This window comes from Microtus pennsylvanicus, chromosome 2, assembly GCF_037038515.1.
Source record: "Microtus pennsylvanicus isolate mMicPen1 chromosome 2, mMicPen1.hap1, whole genome shotgun sequence".
NCBI classification, from domain to species: domain Eukaryota; kingdom Metazoa; phylum Chordata; class Mammalia; order Rodentia; family Cricetidae; genus Microtus; species Microtus pennsylvanicus.
In genome coordinates this window covers 14346124-14367742 of record NC_134580.1, presented here as the reverse complement: position 1 = coordinate 14367742, position 21619 = coordinate 14346124, and the positions used below count along the sequence as shown (strand labels likewise).

Below are 21619 nucleotides of genomic sequence, written 5' to 3'. Positions count from 1 at the left end.
TCCTTATTCTTCTTTCTTTCTTTTTAAAAAATATGTATTTATTTTTCTTTTATGTATCTGGGCATTTTGCCTGCATTGTATGTCTGTGCACCATATGCATGTAGTACCTACACAGCCCAGAAGGAGGAATCGGATCATCCGGAACTGGAGTTAATGACAGTTGTGAGCCACCATGTGAGTATTGGGAACAGAACCTGAGTATTTTGAAAAATCAACCAATGCTTGAAACCACTGATTCATCTCTCCAGCCACACTCTACTTTCTTTTAAAAACCTGGTAATTGGGAGGGTGAATAGGAGCAATTTTTTTTCTGTGCCACACAAACCATCAGACTCACTTTGATGGACTTGCTACCAATACATTACCTTTCCTTTGCACTGTCCCCCTTTCCACTTTCCTGTTGTGTGGTGTGCATGTGCATATGTGTGCATGCATGTGTAGACGTGTGTTTTTGCATATGTGTAGGCCCATGTGTGTGCATGCGTGTTTGTGTGCGTTTTTGCATATGCATGCGTGCACATGGAAGCCCAAGATCGCTATTCAGAATCTTCTCAATTGCTCCTCCACCTCATCCATTGAAGCAGGGTCTCTCGGTTGAACCCAGCACTCACTAATATAGTCAGTCTCACTAACTGGCTCACTCTCCACCTTCTGAGGCTAGAACGAACCACAGGTGGGCTGCCACACACTGGGCACCTATGGGTTCAGAGACCAGTGCTCCAGTCCGTGTGTTTGCAGGGCAAGTACTTTAACCACTGGGGTTTCCTCAGCCGCTACCCTGTGCTCTTCTGCGGTCATGAATGGCCTTGTGAATCCCTGTAATGTGTGGGAGTTGCTTCTTCAGGCTTCTCATCACCGCCGCTTTCTCAGTTTGCGTGAGAAGGCCACCTCAGCGCACCTCCCGTAGCGGCTGGCTGTTCTCCCGCTGTTCCTTCCACCCAGGCACCACCACTGGCTTCCTCTCTTCTCGTGTACTTGTGGCACATGCTCTCCCTGGGACAGCACTGCTATCACTTATTATCATATCTTAGATAGTGTGCAAAGTATATAGTTATACTCGGCGTATCGTCTAACTACGCTCCCCACTCACTCGCCTCCCACCCCAAATGCTCCTTCCCCTGTTTCATGTCATGTATGTCTTTAAATCCTGACTGCTCATGGGAGGGGAACCCTGGCCTTTCTAGCCCTCCCATTCATTTCTCTTGCCCCTCGCCACTCCCTTTCAACCTCAGCCTCTCCTTCGGAGTCCCTCCTAACTTCCATGCCATGCATACACGTGTGTTTTCAAGTGTAGCCCCTCATGAGAGAAACACGCAGCATCTGCCTTGCCGAGTCTCTGTCACTTACATGGTAATTTTTAGTTTCATACATTTTCTGAGAAATGGCAGATTCTACTCTTTGTGACTAGATACAACTCTTTTGCCAGTAAGCCCTGCATTTCTTTATCTACTCATCTACTGATAAGCCACAAGGATGATTCTTATCTTGGCTGCTGTAAACAGGGCCTACATAAACATGGCTGCCCAAGTGTCTCTGAGGAATATTGCCTGAGGATCCTTCCTGTGGATAGCAGGACCATGCGGTAGCTCTGTTTTTAGCTTTGGAGATGTCTCCACACTGGTTCCCTCAATGGCTGCACCCGTCTACCTTTCCACCAACAGTGGGCGACTTGCTCTTTCCTCACAGATTTACCAGCTTGTGTGGTTTGTTTCCTTCCTAGAGCCACTCTGACTGGGATGAGATGGGCAGACTCAGTAGGACTGTGATTTACATTTCCCTGCCAGGTCCACATTTAAGGATGAACAATTGAAAGGCCACAATGTTCCACACCTCCCTGAGTGAGGGTCGGCTGCCAACACACTGTGGGCTTGAAGGCAGGAGCCGTGAGTGGCTACGGGATGATGGCTGCAGAGCTGTCTGTGTCCTGAGCCCAGGCTTTGCAGCTTGTTCTCTCCCATGCTAAGGGGTTCTACAGTGAGCTTGGGAGGTCTTGTGATCAGTTGATCTGTGCTCCTCACAGAATTTTCTATTTCAACTCACCATACCTCGGAGATGGAGGTTATCTGCAAATGAGTCACCAACGATAAAGTCATAGTGAGCTCACCATGGTGTAGGTTAGGCCTAAGGCAAAGTGACAGACATCACCAAAAAGGGGGAGCATGAGTCTGAGCATGATGTGGGATGTCCTTCTGTATATGTGTTGCTTTTATTGGCTAATGAATAAATCTGTTTTGGCCAATGGCTTATCAGAATAAAGCCAGGCAGGAAATCTGAACAGAGATATTGGGAGAGAGTAGGCGGAGTCAGGGAGATGTCACATAGCTGCCAAAGGAGAAGGGCTCGGAATCTTTCCAGTAAGCCACAGCCTGGTGGCAATACTCAGATTACTAGAAATGAATTAATTCAAGATGGAAGCACTAGCTAGAACTATGTCTGAGTCATTGGCTGAGCAGTGTTATAATTAATACAGTTTCTGTGTGACTATTTGTGTCTGGGCGGCTGGGAACAAATGAGCAGTCTCCGCTTACACCGGGAAGATAGTTCAGCAGGTAGACAGGCTAGCTGTACATGCCTTCTGACTCAAAGTACAATCCTCAGAACCTACATGAAAAGCTGGATGCAGTGGACATGCGGTTAATGCCAGCACTCCCTGTGGTGAAGGAGGTAGAGACAGGAGACTCTGGATGGCTTTCAGGCCAGCTAGTTTGGAGAATAGGGCATAGAGGTACTCACAAGGGAAACCCTGCCTCCACAAAATGGAAGACCCCGTCGGCACAAAGTGGAAGGCCAGAACTGGTTCCTAAAAAGTTGCCCTCTGACCTCACACACATGAATGCGCACACACTGAATAATATTAAAGTGGAACTGTGACCATAGACAGACATGGGAGAAGATGCTTTGTGAAGCAAAAGCAGTCACAGCAGGGCCTCACTGGCGGGCTATGGGACACAGGGCTGTGGCCATCAGAGACACTAGAAAGACAAGGATGGGTTCTGCCCAGACCTTCACAGGCATGCAGCTCTGCCGGCTGATACAGACTTCTGCCTCCAAAATCACAAGACATGACTATCCCTAGAGTCCAAGGGTGTGACACTTAGGTCCAGCTCTCCAGAAGAATCCTGAGGGACTCTGATGGTGGGCCATCCTGAGACCTAGGGTGGGAGCAAGGGGCCCACCTGAGCTCTCATGGTGGAGAACTCTGAATTCTGCTGGAATCAGGGATGCTGCAGAAGGGGTGGGTAAGGTGAAGGCAGAGGGGAGCCAGGAACAGGTGATGTGAGAGAGAAAACAAAGTGACGGGGGTTGGCATCAACAACAACAGAAAGGCCACTAAGAACGATATCTAGGAACAGTTAACAAACCCTAGCTGGCATCTAGTGAGAAAACATGGATCTAATAGTGTTTCTCAAACCTCACAGAACTATAGACTGAGGACAGATAGATTTCACTGTATATAAATGACATACAGTAATCTTTCTTTCTTCTTTTTTTTTCTTTTTTGAGACAGGGTTTCTCTGGGTAACAATCCTGGCTGTCGTGGAAACTTGCTCTGTAGACTAGGCTGGCCTTGAACTCACAAGAGAACTGCCTGCCTTTGCCTCCCGAGGACATGCAGTAATTTAAACAGCCTGACTGTAAAAGAAAAACTAAAATCCTGGAACCCATCTCACTACCTGGGTTCCCATGCACAAGCGAGGGCAGCCAGGGTACCCTGCCCAGAAGCAGCAGGGGCTAGTGCTGCTCCCATCTAACCTAGTGGGGTCATGACCCCCAGATGGCCTCCCCATCCTTCAAACCCACCAGGCAAATCAAGGAGTAGCTTGGGCTCGCTCTCATTTTAGATTCTTCTAGCTAACAGGCCTGGATGAGAGGCTTATATTTGTCTAGGGAACAATTGACCTCATGCAGGCCAATTGAGCTGAATGGCGAGGGGCCCACTACACCCCGAAGTCTGCTCTGACCCTCCCAGGCTCCATCTCGGGAAGCCATTGACCTGCTGGCCAGGGGAAGATGGTTACTGCCCTGAGGCTGCCGGACCCATCTGCGACAGGAAGGGGACGGGCAGGCGTGGTGATTAAATGGGCAATGCTTCCTGAATATCGGTCATTAAATTCCTGATTAGAGTTAATAATCACCTAAGATTAGATCCCGTCGGCCGATGTGGGTCAAGAGGAGTTTAACTCACACTTAATGCCTCAAGATCACGATGAAAAGAACGGAAAGGGTTCTGCAGATTCATGAATTTCAGTGAGTCTTACTTTTCCTTCAACTTCTTTCCTTCAGCAAAGGGAAATTCCGAATTCTTAGAACAAACATGCTCTGAGATGCACTGTAGTGCTGAGGGAATTTAGTGCCTCTGGCCTCTGGCTATACCTACACATGGATGGTGCGTGAGTGTGCATCCACATACACACACACACACACACACACACACATACACATACACAACACACACACACACACATACAACACACATTTAAAAATAAATCCTTGTAAAGGAAAGAAGTAAGGTAGCAAGCAATAGTAGAAGATACTTGGAGTTGAGCTCTGGCTTCCATGTGCATGCACACACACGTGCATACACACAAACATACACCACACAAACACACACACTTGCTTTGGGGAGAGTCGAGAAGACTTCACGAAGGAAGCGGCATTGAAAGCAACCTTGAAGAACTCTCAGACAGAGAATGCACCTGCTCCTACCGAGCGGGAGTGGGGTGCGAGCGAGGAGCACTAGGCTTCTTGCAGCTGTTGGGTCTCAGAGAAAGTCACTTTTGTCAAATCATATGTGAACATACATAACACAGACACACATGCTTTGACAGGAAGGCATCCAGAATTCTGTTGGTACCCATGTCAGAAAGCTCCAACCAAGGGAGGCTCAGGGAGAAAGCTAAAAAGGAAGATCTGAAGCTGAGATCTGAAGGGAAGAGGCTACGGGTCGAGAGAAGACCTAGAACAGGAGAAGGGTGCATGTCGTCTTCATCTGTGGAAGAAGTAAAGAGTAGAAAAAGAACTGTAAGAGGCCAGAGTGGAAAATGTCAGCTCTGGGGAGTCAGGCTATGCCTTTCTGGTCACCACTGAAACCCATGAGTGTCTGACGTATGGGCTGACAGACAGCGGGAGTTAATTAGGCAGACAAGCGCCTACAGAGTTCTTATAGCCTGCCCGGCAGGGCTGTCTATGGAAAGCACTGGCAGTCATCCCATTTATGAACAAGGAAACTGAAGGCCAGGTGAAAAACCTGAGTCTGAGGGTTGCTAAGTGACGGGAGAGGACCCTGTAGCTTATGCTGCTCCAAGCTTCCCCTAGACCAGTCCAGGTGGGAGCCAATGAGTGAGACGGGGGAGGATCAAGGGAATAGTGCAGGGTGGCTCAGAGTAAGACACACAAAGCTTGGGAATCATGGCAAGGTCACAGGTGATGTCTGGACTTGGAGTTCAGAGAGAGATGGCAAAATGCAGGGGCCTAGCAGGAGGCAGAGGGGCTCGCTGGGTTCAGGGGACCGACCCTGAGGATACTGAGAATTGGGAAGTCCATGCTAATAGGCCCTTTGGTAATCTGCCTTCATGAGTCTAAATACAAAGCTCTCAAGATAACTGGGTCTAGATGTGTTCACCTTATGCTATAATGCACGTTACCATCTCCTGAGGTCTGGTTTTCAGAGACTTCCTTAACTAAGGCTTCGGAGTCTTCCCTAAACCTTCTTTTAAAATACCTACTAGAAATGTTTCCTCCCACCAGGAAAGCCTCTTCTAGATTCATTCATTTCTCCAAAGGGTCACAGTTCATTGTAGGACTGTGCTCTCTGAGTCAAGGAAGTCCTGGCTGAAGTCTTCCTTCAGGCTCCCATTTCTTTGAGCCTGTGCCTCTATTGCTATCGAGATTATCAGCTGCCCTTGAGTGTGGTTAAACATTCACCTTCATTAGACTTCTGCCCTAGACACTAAAAGCTACCTTTATTAGATTCATCCAAGTAGAGAATAGGGCACAGGAAAAACCGATAATGTTTGGTCTCCAGAGTAAAAGGAAGCCGCTCATATATCACTCTTCCGTCTGAATCCTGCTACGCTCCCTGCCCAGTCTCTAAGTACAACCCCAGAACCCTGCAAGGAGCCTTGGCTGCTCCAGGTGAGCCGTTTCTCCCTCTCCACTGCTGTCCTCTTGGCTGAGAACCGCAACTTTCCTGTTGGCCTCCACATACCAGCCCAGATGCACACTCCCCGCTCCTCTCTCATGGTCCCATCCAGGTTGCAGGTTCAGTGGCAAGGGTGGGTGCCCTTGGTCCACCATCTTTGATCCACCCTCCCACAGTCACTGTCCAACCCATTCTCCTCTTTTATCTTTGGTGTTTGAGACAGGCTTTCTCTGTGGCTTTGGAGTCTGTCCTGGAACTAGCTCTTGTAGACCAGGCTGGCCTTGAACTCCCAGAGATCCGCCTGCCTCTGCCTCCTGAGGGCTGGGATTAAAGGCGTGCACCACCACCGCCAGGGCCATTCTACTTTTGAATGTTCCCACTTTTGCCATAACGCCTTCATACATCTAAAATCCTCTCTGCTTTGGATAAAGGCACCAGGCATCAACCTCGCCACGCCATGCTCCTTCGGTTGTTTAGCCCAGGCTATCCCAGAATTTGTGGCTCTTCTGCCTTGGATTTCCAAGCATGGATTATAGGCATGTGACGCCTACACGGCTTCATCCCACATTTATCACCGGCACTCGTCCCAAGAGCCTGGTACTTCAAAGAGCACTGCTCAGAGCACGTTTAGACACTAAGACCCCTTCCTTCACCGCACGCCCTTTTCAAGCCTCCTTCTGCACACATCACATTCTGTGTCGTGCAAACCTACACATCTTTACACACCTGAACTCTCTAAAGTGGCTTTCCTATGTCAGTCCTCCACACTGAGTACAGCAGCTCAGGCTTGTTTCCGTGATTTCAAAACAACAGCAAGAGACTGCCTTTCCTAACGGAAAACAGCGGACAAAGCGACTTCTATGAAGGCGAGAACGTGGAAGTCACGCTCTGAAGTTTCAAGTACTTTAGGCTCCTGCTTACGAAGCAGCAGGCAGGAAAGGTGAGCCCAGCTTCCCCGGCTGCATCTGGTGACATCTGCAGTATTTTCCAAAGTGAAGACGGAGGCAATGATAATACTTGAGCAAAAACGCTTCCCTAAACTGTAAAGTCCAAGGGCACTGCAACCACACGCTGCCCGGATGATTTCCATTGTCAATAACTTTCACTTACTCAGACATGACCCCACGGCAGCCAAAGTTCAAAGTTCCCAGAACAGTTTTTTTTTTTTTAAAGCATCATTCTTCATGCACAGGACTAGAAAGTGGTGAATAAAACCCTCCCCCAGGCTGGTCTGTGACTGGAGCCTGGAATGCATCAGAGCGGCTCGGCTCGTGATTCTAGACGAGGAGAGCAGGGCTCTGGGATCGGCAAGCCATTAGCTATCACTCTGACCAATCAGAAAAGCCACCTGGAAAATCGCAGCTAAAACTTCTTCCAGTAAAAACCGTCTGCATTTAGCGTGGAGGGAACACAGAAACACTGGCTTTGGGGCACTAAGATTTGTCACCTGCTGTGTGATTTCATCTTGCATTTTTTTTTTACAGGCCATCTTGTTTCACCACGAATGCTCACCTAAAGCTGGCTGCTAACGTCTTGAATCGGGCACTTCCACCCATTCACCCCTAATTACTAGGTCTCTCCCCGATAGTTGTTGCTTGTCACCTCAGAGTGGTTATCACATACCCGCAGACTTGTTCAGTTACAAATGGCTGTCAAGAGCCCAGGGGGCCCCCTCACTCTTGAGCCTACCCTAATCTTGAATTGTTCACAAGTTTCAGTGACCTTTGGGACAATTAACCAGTCTGTGTTCCAGCCCTGACTCTCAGGACTCAGAGCGATGCTGTTTTAAAGGCTTCCTTGTGTTCTCCAAGCAGAAAGTGTCAAGAAAGTGGGTCCAATTAGAGACACTCACTCCTTTTTTTTTATTTCCCAATCTCTTAAAATCCAGCAGAATAAGAGCAGCCTGTGGTGTGCCACCTGCAGGGGCATTTAATGTCTCCAATTTCTCCTAAGAATATACATCCTGTGCAAGACCCTTAGTCCATTAAATACATACATTGAAGAGCTTGGGAGGTGACTTGGTGGTTAAAGCAGTGGCTGCTCTTGCAGAGGACTTGAGTTTGATGGCAGCTCACAACCATCTGTAACTCTAGTTCCAGGAGATCCAATGCTCTTTTCTAGCCTCCACGGGCAGCAGGCATGCATAGGAAGCACAGACATACATGCAGGGAAAACACACACACACACACACACACACACACACACATATATATATTTAAAAATTAATGCTCCATGTCCCAATTTACAGAACTTGAACCACATTTCTTCCTCAGTCAGGTATTTGAGTCCATGGTTTGCAGAAAAAAATAACACTTTACTTAAACATATCTTCAGGCTTTGTAGTGTTAAAAAAGGTATTTCATATAGAGTAGTTCCCAAATCTAGTGATAATTACAAACACAATATTTTGACAGCAACCACCACATCTCACTCCACAGCCACAGGAACTACAACCTGGACATAAGGAGAGCTGCCAACTACCAAGAGGTGCCCCACAGTGGAGACGAGGATGTAGCACTTGCCAGCTCAGAGACATCTGCCCTTCCACATGAATGCTTCTACAAGGGTATAGGGCAGTGAGTTCCTGCTGATCTCATTACTGCCAATCATTTACATATTCAATGAGGTTCTCCAAGTTCTTACAAAATCTATGGTGCTAGCAGATGAACAGTGGACAGATCCTAACCCCCAGCCCTCCATGCCCAACACCTTACCCCCACTCCCCACCCCCGCCTCAGTGGGAGAGGCAGACTCTCCAGAACCAAGGTGCCAGGCAACACCTAAACATAAGTCCCACTATGCTGCAGGAGGCTGCCTTTTAGTAGGTCCCTCAGTATGGTTTGGTCTAACGGGCATCTGACTTTTGACACTGCACTGTCGTATCATCTACACTCTGGGTCACACTCACAGCGATCCTGGGACACACACAGCCTGCTGGCCCTAGGCTGGATACCTCTGGAGAGACACTGGGGGGGGGGGCACATGCAGGACTTGTCTGTCACATTCTAAGTTACTGCTAGAGCCCTCGGCCCTCTCCTTTACCTGCTTCAAACTGGAATCTGATGAGAGAGCATGGGAGGGTAGTGAGAAAGTCTCTTTCTCAAAGTCTCCGGGAGGTCAAAAGGCTGTGACAGCTACAAATGGCTCAGGGTAGGTGAGCAACAGAGGTGGCCCAGAGCCTGAGCCGCCCTGACGGCTACTCAGGTGGGCACGGTTGTTTCGGCTGCTGTTTCTCAGTGTCACGGCTCTTCAAGGTGATCTAGAGAACTGCATTTTCTGTTGAGAAGCAGCAGCATAGGGAGGTGGACAGAAGTCTGTGGCCTAGCAGGTGGCAGCTGAGAGGTGGGGACCCAAAATGTCATAATGAATGACATCATACCTTTCCCGCCATATCCAGGTCTGTCTCCAATGCACCCTCCAGTGCCCTTTCCTTTCTGCTGTGCAGACCCCAAACCAGCTCAGCTCAACTAGGAAGACTTCACCCAAGAGCAAGGGCTTCACCATGTGACATGCACAGACACTTCCAGGACACCGCAGTTACCACCCCTTGACACTCAGCCATTGACAAAGCTTAGGAGAGACAAAGCATGTACACACACACACACACACACACACACACACACACATCTTTGAAGAACAAGTAAATACAAGTAAATCTATAGAACAGCTTGGAATGCCACATGCACAGTGTTCCTTTCTGCTGGACACCCAGAGAAGCAAGCTGTTACACAGCACATGTTTCTCTTTGGAAGCTCCTACTGAAACCCACCTGCAGCTGGGGGCACCCCTCAGCACAGCATGTGCTGTGAACCTGCACCCCTGGACTTGATGTTCAACAACCAAAACCAAAGCAGAAACCTCACAAAACCCAAAAACAATAACAAAGGTCCTCTTATCACCAAGTTGGAGATTTAAATTCTCTGCCTAATTTTCTCTAAGCCCATGACCCTAGATGATCCAGTTTATTCTGCAACATTAAAAAGTCTAAAGCCACAGACACAACAAATGTTTGTCCCATACACAGAAGTTATAGCTTATCTATCTATCTATCTATCTATCTATCTATCTATCTATCTATCTATTTTTGAGGCAGGGTTTCTCTATGTAGCCCTGGTTAGCCTGAAACTCACTATCTATCTATCTATCTATCTATCTATCTATCTATCTATCTATCTATTTTTGAGGCAGGGTCTCTCTATGTAGCCCTGGCTAGCCTGAAACTCACTATCTATCTATCTATCTATCTATCTATCTATCTATCTATCTATCTATCTATCTATCTTATTAAAGACATGCACCACCACCATGCCCATTGAAATTTTTAAAACAGTGCCAATCAAACTGCCAAAATCAGAAATAAAAACAGAGACCCTCTCCCTTTTGCCACCAAAAGCAGACATTCAACCGGCCACGACCTTAGCTGCAATGCCACAAAGCTAGGACAAACATCAGCCACTAACAACAACAACACCCCACACAGAGGCTGCAGGAGCAAACGGGGGCAAGGGAATTTGTTGTAATAAAAATCTATTTTAAAAAAAAAAAAAAACCCACGTTACCTGAAATACCTTAACGCTTACTAAAAAAAAAAAAAAAAAAAAAAACAAAAAAAAAAAAACCCACGTTACCTGAAATACCTTAACGCTTACTAAAAAAAAAAAAAAAATAAAAATCTATTTATGTCAAGCAAAGAGACATTTCAAACGATGTTTTAATAAAATCTTTTCAAACAGTATTATAAAACCACAAATGATCATAACATTAAAAAAGGGGCACAAGGGTCCCTAGGCACAAACGGCTAAGACACCCCTTCTCTCACTGCATTCCAGTTTCTTCATCTTTTAACCATTATGAGGATAGTTTTAAACTTCTTTTTTGCTTGTCTGTTTGTTAGCTTTGTTATTGTTTGCTTATTTTATTTTTTAAGAGAGGGTCTTACTGCATAGCACTGGCTGGTCTAAAACTCTGTGTAGATCAAGCTGGTCTTGAACTCACAGACATCCTCCTGCCTCTGCCTCCTGAGTACGAGGATGAAAGACATGCACCAGCATGTCTATTTATTTGTTTTTGAGACGAGGTCCCATGTGGCCCAGGCTACCCTCAAACTTATCATATATTTTTGATTCTCCTGCCTCTGTCTCCTCAGTGCTGGGATTACAAGCATGTGCCAACCCTCCACACCTGATTTATGTAGTGTGTGGGATCAAACCAAGGGTACAGTGTGTACTAGGCAAGCACTACACCAACTGAGCTCCAACTTCAGCTGTTTCCTATATTCTGGCATGAAAATTAGTTTCATGAGCAAGTCCATGACTGTCTTGTTCATGAATGACACAGGAGCCCCTAGCAGCTACACAGTAAGCATGAATCAAATGAATTATATACTCACATTTATCTATATATGCATTGGCTAAATACTGTATCTAAGCCTAGTGAGATATTATACAGACACTTTAAATGAAGCAAAGATACATTTTATTCACATGAAAATATTTTTCCTCAACCTAATAAAGCATTATAAAAGTCTATGTAGAAGAAACATGTTTTCTCTTCTCCCATCTCTTTCTACCCTTTAAACACATACACACACACACGTGCACAATTTTTAGAACTCTCTAATTAATAGGCTTGATAAGCATAAGTTAAAATGAATGACTTTAGCTTTCAGTACTTAGGAGATTGAACCAGGAATATAAAAAACTCAAGGATAGTCTCTGCTACACAGCAAGATCCAGGCTAGCATGGGCTACATAACAGGATCCTCCCCTACTAACAAGCACTGGGAGTCTGGTGTGTTTCCATACATGTTTAAGATATGGGGAAAGAAACACTTTGCTTTCTACTGCCTTTCATTTACTGTCAGGCCCAATGTCCCTGGACTTTTATGTGGCTGCTAAGGACTATTCATCGGACTGTTTCTTGGGGTCATCCCTGCCATGGCTGATGATGAAACTCACCAACCACGTAGTCAAATTTATCTGGAAACAGCTAGAAGACATCAGGCTAGCCTTACCAGTCAGTTAGACTATTTCTAAAGCAATGCCACCTCCTTTTAAAAAGCACCAAAGCAGCCTGCCGTAAAGAACTGAAGTTCCCAGGGAACACACACTCAGAAATGAAACATGGTTCCATCCATTTGCCTGGCTTTCCAAACCCTGAAAATGCATTTACTATTTTATCATAAAATAATCTACCCGACCCCCTGGCCTGCAACCCAAGACAGAATTTATATTTCAGTCTGGAAGCTCCACGAGTCCTCTTTTTACCTGTGATGACAGCGTCTTGTTCCTGAGCTTGACTTGCGACAAAAATCAGTTCCACCGGGAAGATAGGGCCTTGAACTTCAGTCTTGGCTGTAGGACGTTAAGGAAGGAACCAGTCACAATATGTTCTCTGGATCCCCCCCAACTCTCCGCCACCTTGGGAAAGTCACTGTGACCCTGCTGCCTGCAACCACTACAGTGTTCCAGGGTCGCTCAAGAAAGTTCTGAGTTCCTCCCCCAAGAAGTGCTAGGAGGGGAGAGGCCTTTCTGGTTTCCTTAGGGGAAAGGAGTGGGCTGGGTTTGCGGTGGGTGAGCAACTCCAACAGAGTGCCCCTCAAAGACTATAAGACATTATAACACTGTATGTTTTCTTAGAAAGAATCTTAACTGCAGAGAAACACCCTCTTCCCTTTAAATTAAAAAAAAAAAGTTTGGGAAAAGGAGGGGTGCAGTTGTTCCAGGATAGTTGGAGCGGGTACTGGGGCAGAGTCACCCTCCAGATTAGCACACTGGCACTCTAGGCTCCCTTTATCCCTAGCAGGCTGGCCGAGCAGCGAGAGAGAGGTGCTGAGGAGACTTAAGTTGCCCTACACAGGGCCCGCTGTGGCACTGGGCTCTGGAGAGGCAGAGACATAGGGTGGCTTTGCCAGACTCTACCCTACTGCTGGGGCCTGTCCCCCATCTCCCCACTACGGTCAGACGCAATGTGGGAACTGGTGCTCAAAGAGGGTCGGCTGCTGGTGACAGGAACCCACCCGCGTTTCTCCAGATCCACAGGAGTAGCCGGGCTCAGTGATCCCAGAATCAGTCTGTCCGGTCCTCAGGTTACCTCGCCTCTGAGATCCCTGAGGGTCTCAGGAAACGCCCCCCGGTGGGTGACGCCCAAATGCACCACGCCGTGGGAAGGACGCTCCCCGATGTCTCCGCCCGTGGGCCCTCCCCTCCAGGGGACAACCAGAGGACCCAGCGTCGCTCCAATTCAAGGACTCCGCGAAGTCCCCAGCCCCACTACCAGCTGCGAACAGAGTTCGGGGCCGGCGCTCGGCACTTGCGGGGACCCGAAGTAGCGGACAGTCCCGCGGGCCCCGAGAGTCGCACGCGTTCCCAGCTTGTGCCCTAGCCGGTGCCTGTGGGTCTCTAGACCCGCGCCCCTGATCCGCGCGCATGCGCCACCGAGCCCCTCCTCTCCCTGTCCACCCACTTCACTGTCCCGGGACAGGGGACGCCTGGCTCCCGCCCCCGCGCGTGCCCTCCCGCCCCCGAGCACCTGAGGCTGCGCTCCGCCTGCGGGTCCGCGAGGGCAGCGCGCCCGGGGAGGCGGCGCCAGGCGGGGCGCAAGCGGTTGCCTCCGCCCCCGTCACTCCTGTCGTGGGGCCGCCGCGTCCCGGGCCCCTGACCGGCACCGCCTCCGTGAGCCCGTGCCAGCCGCGCCCCCACGACACGCACCGCCCCTCGGACGTCCCCTGCGGGGTCCCGCGGCGAGGTGACCGCCCCGGAAACCCCGCCCCCTAGGCCCGGGGCCGCGGCTCAGAGCGAGACACACCCCCCAGACGGCAACGCACGATTGGCTGCTGAGGGGCAGGGCGGGGCCGAAGAGGCCCGGGGCAGCTCTTCGCGACGCCCATTTAGTGCCCGGGGGCCACGGTGTCGGTTAGTAAACTGAGGCTGGTTAGGTGTAGGGATTGCTCAAGGTCACCCGACGGGCGAGAAAACCCTGCAGAAAGGGTACACCCCGAAGCACGCGAGCTACAGTTCCCAGCCCCGCACACCAACTGGGACTGAAGTTCAAGGTGGCGGGTCGGGTATAACTTTTCCCGCCGTGTGCCCTCGGTGAGCTGGTTTAGGCCACCGAGAGCACCCCAGAGTCCCGGGAGTTCGTAGGGGTGGCGAGCAGGAAAGATCTGATTTTCAGGGCACCAGGATGAGAAATGGGGGGGGGGGGGAAGAGCAAGCAGGGGCACGCGGCAACAGGTGGCCGAGGTGCCAGGGTGGGTGTGGCGGGCGGGGAACTAGGAGGGTGAAGGACATCGGGGACGGTGGCGAGGAGGCGCCGCCGCTCCAACCCTTAGCCCCTGCCCCGCCCCGGGCTGCACCCCCTCTGAGTACGTTGGGGGATTGAGGGGTTGACTGTATCCAGCTGAGGCGCTGGGGTTCTGCCAACTGCCAGCGCCGGGGGGGGGGGGGGGGGGCCGGTGCTGCGGCCCAGCGCAGCCACTTTGTTTGCGTCCTCCCTGGATCTCTGCTCACGGAATGCACACGGCCCCCGGGGTGCCAACGCATCAGGATACCGCTCCTTTGGGAACGAAATGTGTGCTATGCCAGCCCTCCTCTCTGTCCTCACGCTGCGCCTGCCACTATGCTATTTGTGGCCATGAGCGCCCTGGAGAAGCTACTCGGGGAAATGAAACTTTAAGCGCACGTCTCTTTACTCGGGAACTGGGGACCCGACCCGATTAAACTGTAACATTCAGGAACTTTTAAACCCACCCTTGCTGATTAGCCTCATACCTTTGGTGAACTTTGCCCCACCCTCCAGACACCCACAGAACATTCCCTACTTGTCTACTGGCAAGCCCGCCTTTTCTTGCTCGTGCTGGCCAGGAAATAGCCATTTGTAAAATGTTTCATAGCTTGCAAAATTGGGACCCTGGAGATGACTGAGTGGGTAAAGGTGCTTGCCACTAATTCTGATGGCTTGTATTTGAACCTTCCACATGGTGGAAGAAAAGAACCAACTCCTGAAAGTTGTCCTCTGACCTCCATATGCACACACACACACACACACACACACACACACACACACACACACACCAGCCACTCTGCCACATACAATAAATAAATGGAAGCATTAAAAGAACTTGCAAATTGACCTGCCTATATGATTTCCTGAATGACCTGGGGAACAGGCAGGGACAGCATTAAACCATTGTCCTACCAGTGGCAGCATTGTGCTAGGTGGCATGTTTATAACAGTGAGCAAGGGTGACTGGAGGCTGCTCACGGGGCTACATATCTGAAGGACTTTCTCTAGGTACCAGATGGCCAGGGTGGCCAGTGGAAAGAGATATTAGTTACCTGGTGTACAACAGGTCCCAAGCTCCAAGGACCAGAGTCCACATGCAGCACATGCAGGGGTGTTCTCTCTCTCTCTCTCTCTCTCTCTCTCTCTCTCTCTCTCTCTCTCTCTCTCTCTCTCTCTGTCTCTCTCTCCTCTCTGCTCTCTTTCTCTCTCTCGAAATGTTCTGCCATAAACCTAGTTCTACTAGGCATTTAGAATGATCTTGAAATAATGGTTAGGAAAGAGAACTAAGGTTTGTAAGAGGCCAGCAGAGTCGCTGTGAACACAGAGAACACAGTCAACCAATAGTTGGGGTTCTTGGAGCTCCCACAGTTTCAAGAAAAGAAAACTTGTTGGTTTTTTTTTTAACTACATATCCAGAGGAATCACTTTTGAACAGACTTTCATCTGGCCTCCCTTAGACATCTGGAACTTCTCTTTTCAAATGGTCCCCTGTCACTTGCCCCAGAGGACAGTGAATTTCATTTGGGAGACTGCTTTCAGAGGAGAGAGACGCAAGGGTTTGTCCTGCGCCCACCATGAGAGCAGAGGATGCACACCTGGCTCTGGGATGCCTCTGTACCCTCTCTCCTTGCTTCCCAAGTGTTGACTGGTGTCTATGGGTGCACACAGAGCAGAGACACTGCCTGTGCAGGGCTTAGTAGACTCCTGTGATTCTGGGGACTATCAAAGCGCTTGTGTCTCCTAGTTGGCATGTTACTAACCCCACTGGGAGTTTCTGGGCATGTGTCATAGTTCACTCTGGGATGCCTTTTGAGATTGCACGATGATGTCACCTGCAAAAGTGTTGGGTCACATTTATAGCTATCCTGGGACTTATGCAGCCCACGGGATGCAGGTTAGACACACTTGTCCCTTCCTTCCATGTTCACATTTCCTGGCCGGTGGCAGGCCCAGGAGAGAAAGGCAGTCTATGACGCTGCTGTTGCACACACTTACCTGAAGGTGTGTGGAAGAAATACCTGCAGGGAGTTTCCTGCAGCAAACGTACAGAGAGCAGTGAGAGCCCGGTACAGGAAGCATAGGAGTCCCACTACCTGCCCTGCCCCAGCATTTAGAGATTCTCCCACGGGTCTGGGGTCCAGGCCTATCGGTATTTACCTTGCAGCTTATGTAAGTCCTTTCCAGGAGCCACCCAAGGCTTCCAAGGGTCACTGGCTTGCCCCCTGCTGATTTGCAAAGCCCTCCTATCATATGTCATCTGCCAGGACAGTGGCCTCTGGTCTCCTGGAAGCCTGCCTTCAATCAGGTGGTGGAAGTCCACCAGGGCAGGAGAAGTAGGTATTGCTGATGGAAAATAAGAAGCTGCTGGTGTCCAGAGGTAGACTTCAGAGAAGATCAATCCCAGTATGTCCTTGGATGCCACCCTAGGACTGGCACTCACCGTCCAAGAAACAAAGTATGTTCACCTTAGACACGAGACTCGCGGTAGCCCTGGAAGGCAGTTCCGCCTACTCCCGCTACACAGATGAAGAAATCAGGAGCAGAAGTCACCTAGAGGGGATGGGGATGCTCTCAGACCTCATATCCATTCTGCGATCTGTACTTATCTGGTACAGAGGCCACCTGCTGGCTTTGACACCTCAGGCTCTGGCAGACACCAGAGCCCGGTGCTCTGGACAGTCAGTCCTGGCCCCAGGACTTTTGGAGTTGGCAGCAGACAATTCAAAAGCCATGACAAGAAGGGGAGACAGGCTCAAGGGGGGAGAGTGTGGAAGTGGGCCAAGGTGGGCAGAGGTGATGGGGCCCTATCCAGGAAGGGTCTTGTAGCTGGGGAGGTTGGGGTATGGAGGTCTGTGGGAAGCTCACCACGAATGGTTTTAAGTGGGGGCTGCAATCCCATCAGAACAACAGATGATACAGGAGCTATGTCAACATCTGGTGGTTACCCAGGCAGAGGAGGGTAAAGCTATAAACTCACTGGAGGTGTGCAAGATCTGGAACCATCTGCCCAGAAACTGCTGCATCATGGACACACTACCCTTTTTTGATAATTAACCCATCTCCAGCCTAAGGTCATAGACTGCCTGTGCTCACCATGGGTCAGATGTCTGTCTGTCTTTCTAAGTCTTGGAAGGTCAAAGCAGCCTGCCCACAGTAATTCTGTTCTTTGTCCCTTTCCCCTCCCAGGGCACACAGATACTCTCCTTGTGGACACATGTGACTATATCCCCAGTGGGTTATGTCTTGAGGCACTGGGTTAGAGGTGCCTTTTATCCAATCCAGAGCACAGACTTGAAGACTGGCCCACTGTGTACTGGGAGAGTCTCAGTGCAGAAGTAGACAGATTCGATTCCCAAAGGACATTTGTTCTGACAAGGACAGGAGGTAGGACCACGAGCTACATTGTTGTGACTGGGCAAGGGTCAGGAGAGTAGAGATAAGGCCTAGTGTGTTAGTCACAAATGCAAGCCAGGTGTGGTAGCCCATGCCATTGACCCCAGCACTTGGCAGGCAGAGGAAGGTGGGTTTCTGTGAATTTGAGGCCAGCCTGCTTCATGAGCAAGTTCCAGGACAGCCAGGGCTGCATAATAGAAGAGAGCCAGTTTCAAACAAACAAACAAACAAAATGTGCTTTCTTTGTTTTCAAGAATCTGTGGTCAAATTCAGTTTGAAAATATTAAATGGAAATAAACATTTCACATATTTTTAATAATGCTTATTACAGTGTATTACTGTTTGGTTGCTGATCCATTATTGTGCCTGCTATATAAATTCAACTTTATCCTGGGCCTGAATGACTAGGGATATCCCAGGTTTTCCTAGGTTTTCTCCCTAGGTTCTGATACTGAGTTTCAACATCTCCTGGAGGCTTGGGAGTACACATACCGCCTCTGCTGGGGATATTGTCCCCTTAGTCCCCCTTAGCACAGAGTCTGCTCCACCCATTAGTCACTCTGTAACTTTTGCACTGGACTTGACTCCCACAGGAGCCTCCCCACCTAGCAAGCAGGGTCATCGTGTCTTTCCCAGTGTCCTGGTGCAAGAATGAGGAATGCTTGCATGACCCCCTCCGAAAGGCAGGTCACAGTCTTAATGTGGTGACCACAAGCCCAAGGCTCGTACCTCCTCTAGGAGGCTTCTCGGCAATCATCTCATGGCCGTGCTGCCCTCTGTTCCAGCCCCTCCTTCCCTATGCCATGCAGCTAGCTCAGGTCTCCGCTATCTGGCAGTTTCTGGTTGCAGTTTCTGTTACGGCTACCGTTCGGCATAGATGACAGGAAGCCCTCACTCCTACCGACACCGTGACTGCATGCCTCCCCCTGCTGCCCTCCCCGCCTGCCACTCCATTGCCCTCTGTAGAAGAGTCCCTTCTGTCCAGAGCAGCCTCCAGGCCCCAGGCTCCAGAGCACTCTCTGGAAGGGGCTGTGGTGCCCTGAAGCGCGTCCGCAGAGCTCAGGAAGGCTGCCCTTGTAGATAAGACCAGCTGGATGGCCCTGGGCTTTACTAAAAAGTGGAAATGGGCTGGGCGGTGGTGGCACACGCCTTTAATCCCAGCACTCGGGAGGCAGAGGCAGGCGGATCTCTGTGAGTTCGAGACCAGCCTGGTCTACAAGAGCTAGTTCCAGGACAGGAACCAAAAGCTACGGAGAAACCCTGTCTCGAAAAATCAAAAAAAAAAAAAGTGGAAATGGACAGAGCCCCACACCTGCGTCCCTAGAAAGGGACAGGCCATGTTTAAAAACACTTGTGTTTTGTTTGTTTAACTCTTCAGCAACACGGAGGGAAAGGAAGTGTCATAGTTTCAGCCTTTATTAGTTGCTTTAAAGAAATGTACTTTTCTTCCCTGAGTATCCTTTATAATCTATTATGGTTGAAAATATCCTTTCTGAAAGGAAATTCCCTAAGCAATAGACGGGTGCTATCAGCAAAATATGAATTTGTTCCGACTTGGCCTCACCAAATGCTGGCAACCCCATGATGAGTCTCCAAGTGGGTCAGAACCCAGCCCCCTCTGCAGCTTCCCACCTCTGGCCTGAACGGCTCTGTTTACAGATTCAAAAGGTGAGCGAGCGGCAAAGGCTTCTTGATATGGTTCTGGACTTTCCATGCCCAGCCCTTTCCCCTGGCTTTGTTTGTGATATTTATTTTTCAAGTCAACACACTGGCTTATGTTGAGACTTGCAGTGTGAAATACAAGATTCTATGCGAGGGCTAGATTCTGATCTTGCAGGAGGCCAAGGAGCAAGGTGTGGGCGGCACAGCCTGCAGGAGTTTTGCACACATGGGGCTCTGGCACAAGGTACTGGGCATCCTCCCAGGGATCAGATTTGAAAAGGCATAATTCCTCTATCTGGGAGCCTCAGAGTGTCCCTAGAAGGGGCAGTTAGGGGCAGGGAAGGACAGGGAACCAGGCCGCATAGGAAAGACCATCTGCTCTTAATAAAAAGTGGTTAGCCGGCAGGAGGAAAGCCTAGGCACCGGAGCCCCATCCTCACATCCCCAGGGTGGAAGCGCTGGAACGAACTGAAGTCTCCTGTCAAGTGTTAGTGATGAGTTTCACTTTTAAAACAACCCTAAACCTATGTGGCAGGGCTAAGTGGGAGGCAGGGGCTGAGCTGGTGCTTTCCAAACATGATTCCCGTCTTCCTGCCCAGCAACCTCAGCGCTGACAAGCAGCAAGCTGGGTTCTGGGATCTTACCCAGTTACTGAACCACATCTCAGCACTCGCTCATTATCTTGGGCTACAGTGTCCTAGGCTGGCCACACATTGTCTAGCCTATTACTGTCCCTGGCACCTGCCTTCACAGTCCCCTGGTGCCTTGGGAAAACCTCAGTCTACTGAGGTCATTTGCTGGCTTGCATCCCTCTTTGGGTGGAGAAGAGTCTGCCTCCACTAGCTGTCTGGCCGCGGCACCCAGAAGGCTTCCACAGAAGACTGAAGGCTGACCCCTAGTCTCTTTTGTCATCAGATGGGATGGTACCGGCCACATGCTGTCTGCCTGGAAGCAAGAGCCAGCTCGTAGGCCAGCAGTCCAAAGGTATAGCTGCAAAATCATTCTGCCAAGACACAGAGAGTCTTAGAATATAGGCAAAGTGGGGTTTGGTGTTACAGGCAATGGGCAGGCAAGAGGGGATACCAAGCAGCCATAGACTCAAGAGTAGGAACGTCCCTGCCTGCTTGTCCTGACCTGCCCCGGGCCCAGGGGAAGGAGCAGAGGTTAGTGTGCACACACAAGGGACAATGGAACTCTGCTGCTGAGCTGGCCAGAGATTCTTCTCTCATGTCTGGGGAGTGGGGGAGAGTTGTGCTGCAGTGAACAGAAGCAGGCAGGTCCAAGTGGGAGGAGCTAAAATTCAACAGTAAGCGTGTTGCTTATAGGGGTGACTTGAACGACTGTGGAGATATGAATGCCAAGCTCATTAGCATTTTCCAGGTAGCTCTGGGTAATGGCAAATTAGAAAGAAAACAATCCTGAAAAGAAAAAAAACAACCTGTTCGTTTGGAGCAGGCTCTTGGCTTTACCCTGCACACAGAAGTGGGCCCTGAGCAGACCTGATTCCTGTGTGTGTGTGTTCCTGTGGGCACTGGTGCAGATGTAGGTGTGCAGACAGACAGGGTATTGTTTCTCAGCTGTCATCCTCTTTTTCCTGTGGGAGTCTCTCACTAGCCTGGAACTTGTCGAGCAGGCTAGGCTGACTGACCAGTGACCAGCAATCTGCCTGCCTCTACCTCCCCAGCCCTGGGATTACAAGCATGTACCACAGTGCCTTTTTTATGTGGGTTCTGGGACTTGAACCCAGTCCTCACGCTTATAAGGCAGTACTGACTGAACTATTCCCCCATACTTGCTTACACTTTTTTAAAAAAAAAACTTTATTTTACATTTTAAAAGTGTATTTGGGGGGCTGGAGAGATGGCTCAGTGGTTAAGAGCATTGCCAGCTCTTCCAAAGGTCCTGAGTTCAATTCCCAGCAACCACATGGTGGCTCACAACCATCTGTAATGAGGTCTGGTGCCCTCTTCTGGCCTGCAGGCATACAGGCAGAACATTGTATACATAGTAAATAAATAAATATTTTAAAAAAATTATAAAAGTGTATTTGGGGGAGGTGCCCACCATGACCCACACATGGAGAACAGAGGAAAACTTGTGGGAGTCGGTTCTCTCCTTCCTCCACGTGGGTTCCAA

At 49.6% G+C, this 21619-nt stretch overlaps 1 protein-coding gene across 4 annotated transcripts in view; it reads right to left on the bottom strand.

The window, feature by feature from the left end:
* Positions 1 to 13716, bottom strand: part of Ppara (peroxisome proliferator activated receptor alpha) — a 67756-nt gene extending 54040 nt beyond the window's left edge. Inside the window, exons 1-2 of one of the 4 annotated variants that reach the window (XM_075960248.1) lie at positions 13673 to 13716; positions 12409 to 12495 (exon numbers count right to left, since the gene is read on the bottom strand). The gene's annotated coding sequence lies outside the window, so the exon portion shown is untranslated. Of the gene's footprint in view, positions 1 to 12408; positions 12496 to 13160; positions 13614 to 13672 lie in introns of those variants that run through there. The other 3 variants (XM_075960250.1, XM_075960246.1, XM_075960247.1) reach the window with 3 other exon arrangements.
* Between the last annotated feature and the right edge of the window lie 7903 nt (positions 13717 to 21619).